We start from the raw sequence: 5,909 nt of genomic DNA, 5'->3' as shown, positions 1-5,909 counted from the left end.
CCGCGGCCAACAAAGCGGTACTCAACATTCCCAAAATGGACAGCAAAGTAGCAATCAACAGCGCGGTTCTCAGATGCAACAACGAGGTTCTCAGGGCCAGCAAGGTGGCTCTCAACATTCCCAAAATGGACAGCAAAGTAGAAATCAACAGCGCGGTTCTCCGATGCAACAACGAGGTTCTCAGGGCCAGCAAGGTGGCTCTCAACAATCCCAATATGGACAGCAAAGTAGCAATCAACAGCACGGTTCTCAGGGCGGCAGTTCGCAACATTCTCAATCTTCGGGACAACAACAAAATCAACAACACGGTTCCCAGGGCCAGCAAGGTGGCTCTCAACATTCCCAATTTCCCAGACAGCAAAGTAGCAATCAACAGCGTGGATCTCAGATGATACAACGCGGTTCTCAGGACCAGCAGGGTGGCTCCCAACATTCCCAAAATGGACAGCAAAATAGCAATCAACAACGCGGTTCTCAGGGAAGCAGTTCGCAACATTCTCAATCCTCGGGACAACAAAATAATCAACAACGCGGTTCTCGGGGACAGCAAGGTGGCTCTCAGCATTTCCAATATGGACAGCAAAGTAGCAATCAACAGCGCGGTTCTCAGATGCAACAACGAGGTTCTCAGGGCCAGCAAGGTGGCTCTCAACATTCCCAAAATGGACAGCAAAGTAGAAATCAACAGCGCGGTTCTCAGATGCAACAACGAGGTTCTCAGGGCCAGCAAGGTGGCTCACAACATTCCCAAAATGGACAGCAAAATAGCAATCAACAGCGCGGTTCTCAGATGCAACAACGAGGTTCTCAGGGCCAGCAGGGTGGCTCTCAACACTCCCAAAATGGACAGCAAAACAGCAATCAACAACGCAGTTCTCAGATGCAACAGCGCGGTTCTCAGGGCCAACAAGACGGTTCTCAACATTCCCAATCCCCGAGACAACAAAATAATCAACAACGCGGTTCGCAGCATTCACAAAATCGCGGACAACAACAACGGGGTTCACAAATGCAACAAGGCAGCTCTCAGCATTCTCAATATCCTACACAGCAAGATAATCAGCAACGTGCTTCCAGAATGGAACAAGGCTATTCTCCGCATTCCCAACAAAATTATCAGCAAAGTGGTAACCGCGGCCAACAAAGCGGTACTCAACATTTCCAAAATGGACAGCAAAGTAGCAATCAACAGCGCGGTTCTCAGATGCAACAACGAGGTTCTCAGGGCCAGCAAGGTGGCTCTCAACATTCCCAAAATGGACAGCAAAATAGCAATCAACAGCGCGGGTCTCAGATGCAACAGCGCGGATCTCAGGGCCAGCAAGGCGGTTCTCAACATTCCCAAAACGGACAGCAAAATAGCAATCAACAACGCGGTTCTCAGCGAAGCAGTTCGCAACATTCTCAATCCTCGGGACAACAAAATAATCAACAACGAAGTTTCCAGGGCCAGCAAGGTGGCTCTCAACATTCCCAAAATGGACAGCAAAATAGCAATCAACAGCGCGGTTCTCAGATGCAACAACGAGGTTCTCAGGGCCAGCAAGGTGGCTCTCAACATTCTCAATTCCCCAGACAACAAAATAGCAATCAGCAACGCGGTTCGCAGATGCAACAACGAGGTTCTCAGGGCCAGCAAGGTGGCTCTCAACATTCTCAATTCCCCAGACAACAAAATAGCAATCAGCAACGCGGTTCTCAGATGCAACAACACGGTTCTCAGGGCCAGCAGGGTGGCTCTCAACATTCCCAAAATGGACAGCAAAATAGCTATCTACAGCGCGGGTCTCAGGGCCAGCAGGGTGGCTCTCAACATTCCCAAAATGGACAGCAAAATGGCAATCAACAGCGCGGGTCTCAGATGCAACAACGAGGTTCTCAGGGCCAGCAAGGTGGCTCTCAATATTCCCAATCCCTGGGACAACAGCGCGGTTCTCAGATGCAACAACGCGGTTCTCAGGGAAGAAGTTCGCAACATTCTCAATCTTCAGGACAACAAAATAATCAACAGCGCGGTTCTCAGGGCCAGCAAGGCGGTTCTCAACATTCCCAATATGGACAGCAAAGTAGCAATCAACAACGTGGTTCTCAGATGCAACAGCGCGGTTCTCAGGGAAGCAGTGCGCAGCATTCCCAATCCTGGTGACTACACAATAATCAAGATCGCGGTTCGAAGCATTCACAGCATCACAGACAAAAACAGGTTTCACAAATACAACAAGGCAGCTCTCAACATTCTCAATATCCAACGCAGCAAGATAATCAGCAACGTGCTTCCAAAATGGAAGAGGGCTCTTCTCAATATTCCCAACAAAATTATCAGCAAAGTGTCAACCCCGGCAGACAAGGCGGTTCTCAACATTTCCAATATGGACAGCAAAATAACAATCAACAACGCGGTTTTCAGATGCAACAGAGCGCCTCTCAGGGCAAACAAAGCGGTTCACAGCTTTCACAAGATCCAAGACAACAAAATAATGATCAACACGGTTCCCAGATGCTACAACCTGCTTCTCAACATTCTCAATATCCTAGGCAACAAAATAATCAGGTACCCAGCCCTCAAAATCAGCAAGGCGGGTCCGCACATTTTCAGTTATCAGGACAACATAACAATCAGCAAGGCGGGTCCGCACATTATCAGTTATCAGGACAACATAACAATCAACAACGCGGTGCACAGAATCAGCAAGGGGGCTATCAGGGATCAAATGGTCATCCCTCAAGTCAGCAGCGTGGTCTCAACAGCGCAAATGGGGGCGGTCCTGGCTGTTGTACAGCGAGTTCCCAGCCAGGCCGTCCACAGGGTCAACAGCAATATGATCCTCAGCAGTCTCAGGATGGAATTCAGCAGAGCAACCAGTATTCAAGCTCACAAGGATCTGGTGGTTTCCCTAACTCACAAAACCAAAATCCACTCGGACCAGGCGGTTCCTTTGGCTCACAAAGCAGGAATTCTCAAGGATCTAGCCAGTACCTTGCCTCTCAAAGCTCCGGTGGGGGATTCCCAAGTCCACACAACCGAAACCCTCACCAATCTAGCGGTTCTTTTGGCTCGCAGACAAGGAACTCTCCGGTATCAGGCCAGTTCCCTGGTTCAGAAGGTCGCGGTTCTCAAGGATCTGATGGTAATCCAAACTCACAAAACCGGAACCCACACCAGTCCGGAGGTTCTTTCGGTTCGCAAACGAGGAACTCTCCAGGATCCAGTCGGTTTCCCAGCTCGGAAAACCGAAGCCCTCATGGGTTTAGCAGCCCACAGAATAGTCGCCAGGGCGGAGGCATCAGCCCAGGACAGGAACTGCAACGTCCCCCTTTCGGCCAGGGAGGCTCTCCCTCTAACCCTCATAACTCTCACAGCAATCCTAACACTAACTCTGAGCCTTATCCTTCAGGAGGACGCCAGACCCAGAACGGCGGGCAACAGGGCGGTGGCCAAGGTAAGACAGTTTTCCTACTTGGTCAGTTGTTGTTTTGTTGTTTTTGTTGTTGTTTTTGTTGTTGTTTTTGTTGTTGTTGTTGTTGTTGTTGTTTATCTTGTTGTTGATCTTGGTGTTGATCTTGTTGTTGATCTTGTTGTTCTTGTTCTTGTTGTTGTTGTGGTGAGGGTGTTGTTGTTGTTGTTGTTGTTGTTGTTGTTGTTGTTGTTGTTGTTGTTGACTGCGTGTTGTGGTGCTGCTTGTTGGCAGTAGTTTTATTCTTGTTGTCTGTGGTTATGGTGGTAATCGTTTCGTTCGTTGTTAACGGTTGGTCGTAGTAGTAGCCTACTTGGTTGGCTGCTGTCGTCGTCGTGCTCATTGTTGTAGTCGTCGGGGGTTATTGCAGCAGAATTTGTAGTGAATTCAGGTTTTTCGCTAGCCTTCTCCTCCTGTCATAGCACGCTGGATTTCATCGATTACATTATTTGTCTTCGTCTTTTTAAGCTGCAAGCTTCCTTCTGACACGTAACCGATAGGCTCGTATAAACAGATTAATTGAGAAAAGATCATACAAATTATCTTTCTGCGAAAACATAGATTTAAGGAAATATGACGGTGCTTTTGAAACCTACAAAACGAGAAAAAAACGTGAATTGAATTTTCAAATGTTCTGGTTCAAGCAATGCAAGCGTTGCAGTGCAAACAGATTTTCTGGTTGTCTTAGCTGAAGTACAAAACACCGTCATCAACGCCGTCATGTTCTTTCAACTTTACTTTGCTAAATGTGTCTGAGCAGGTAGCTGCCAGTTCCCCCAGATCGGCGGCTGCCCCGCAATCCAGTCTGCCCAGAAATACTGTTCTCAGGCTACCGCTTCCCAGGATCCACAGGTGAGAAGTTGATCTGAACCATCTGGAATATGCCATTGACTCTCTCTGCCTCTGTCTGCTCGGTTCTCTCTCTCTTTGTCTGTATATTTGTCTGTGTCTGTATCTCTCCGTCTTTCTCTGTCTCTCTTTCTTTCTCTCTCTGTCTCTCTTTCTTTCTCTCTCTGTCTCTTTCTCTCTTTCTCTCTCTCTCTCTCTCTCTCTCTCTCTCTCTCTCTCTCTCTTTCTCTTTGTCCCTCTCTCTGTCCCCCTTTCTCTCACTGCCTCTTTCTCTCTATCCCTCTCTCTATCTCTCCCTTCTCTCTATCCCTCTCTCAATCTCTCCCTTCTCTCTCCCTCCCTCTCTCTCTCCCTCAGTCCCTCTCTCTGTCTCTCTCTTTCTGTCTCCCTTTGTCTGTCTTTGTCAATGACTGTATACACCTCTGTCTCGATTGGGAATGAGTTGGAGAGGGAGAAAGAAGGAGACATATAGACAAACAGACAGACAGACAGACATACAGACAGACAGACTGACAGGCAGAGACACACAACGATAAAATAAAACCCGTCATATAACGAACAAATCGCTCTTCACTCGCATTATATCCTACAGCAACGAGACCAAACATCAAATCATAGAACGGGTTCATAAGCATTGCTGATCATTATCGTCCAATGTTAATTTAATCTAATTAAATCTTTTTAATTTTTTGACATGTTAATTATATAAATTGTATTGTAATTAACTTAACTTATATTTCTTCTTGTTATTAATCGAGTTACCCTCAATGGGCGAGGGCCGGATGAAAAAAAAGCATGTATACATTGCTTATTCTGTTACCCTCGATAAATAAATAAAGTTCAAAGTTCCAATGTATTGTTTTGTGCAACGATTGGAGCCAACCAAAATAGGACAAAAAACACTTTTCAAACCTGACATGACATGAGGATGAAAGTCGCTTGTTCATTTCAATGCTTGTTATTCTCTCAGGGGCCAGGACAATGGTTCCGAATGACTCTCACTTACTCTATTTCACATGTATGCATTTAGAGCGCTTACTTCCCTTGAAAAAAAAAATTTATGTATGTGTTTGTGAGGCGCTTAGAACTGTATCAGGGTTTGCGCCTTGTAAGTATCCTCATTATTATCATTATTATCATTATTCAATCAATCAATCAATCAATCAATGACGCTTATATCGCGCATATTCCGTGGGTACAGTTCTAGGCGCTCTGCAGTGATGCCGTGTGAGATGAAATTTTATACGGCCAGTAGATTGCAGCCATGTCGGCGCATATTTACCTTTCACGGCCTATTATTCCAAGTCACACGGGTATAGGTAGACAATTATTAACTGTGCCTAAGCAATTTTGCCAGGAAAGACCCTTTTGTCAATCGTGGGATCTTTAACGTGCACACCCAATGTAGTGTACACGGGGGGAGGGTTCGGACACCGAAAAGAGTCTGCACACAAAGTTGACTCTGAAATAAATTTCCGCCGAACCTGGGATCGAACTCGCGCTGACAGCGGCCAACTGAATACAAATCCAGCGCGCTACCAACTGAGCTACATCCCCGCCCCATTATTATCATATTATCATTATTATCATTATTACATTTGAAAC

The 5,909-nt window shown here is 46.5% G+C and overlaps 1 protein-coding gene across 1 annotated transcript in view; it reads left to right on the top strand.

Annotated features, from left to right (window-relative positions):
* LOC138968004 (uncharacterized) overlaps positions 1-5,909 on the top strand; it is a 35,638-nt gene that overhangs the window by 29,519 nt on the left and 210 nt on the right. The gene's annotated exons all lie outside the window — the stretch shown is intronic.

Source organism: Littorina saxatilis, linkage group LG6 (assembly GCF_037325665.1).
Source record: "Littorina saxatilis isolate snail1 linkage group LG6, US_GU_Lsax_2.0, whole genome shotgun sequence".
NCBI classification, from domain to species: domain Eukaryota; kingdom Metazoa; phylum Mollusca; class Gastropoda; order Littorinimorpha; family Littorinidae; genus Littorina; species Littorina saxatilis.
The sequence above is the reverse complement of the archived record's forward strand: the minus strand, read 5'-3'. Positions and strand labels throughout refer to the sequence as shown.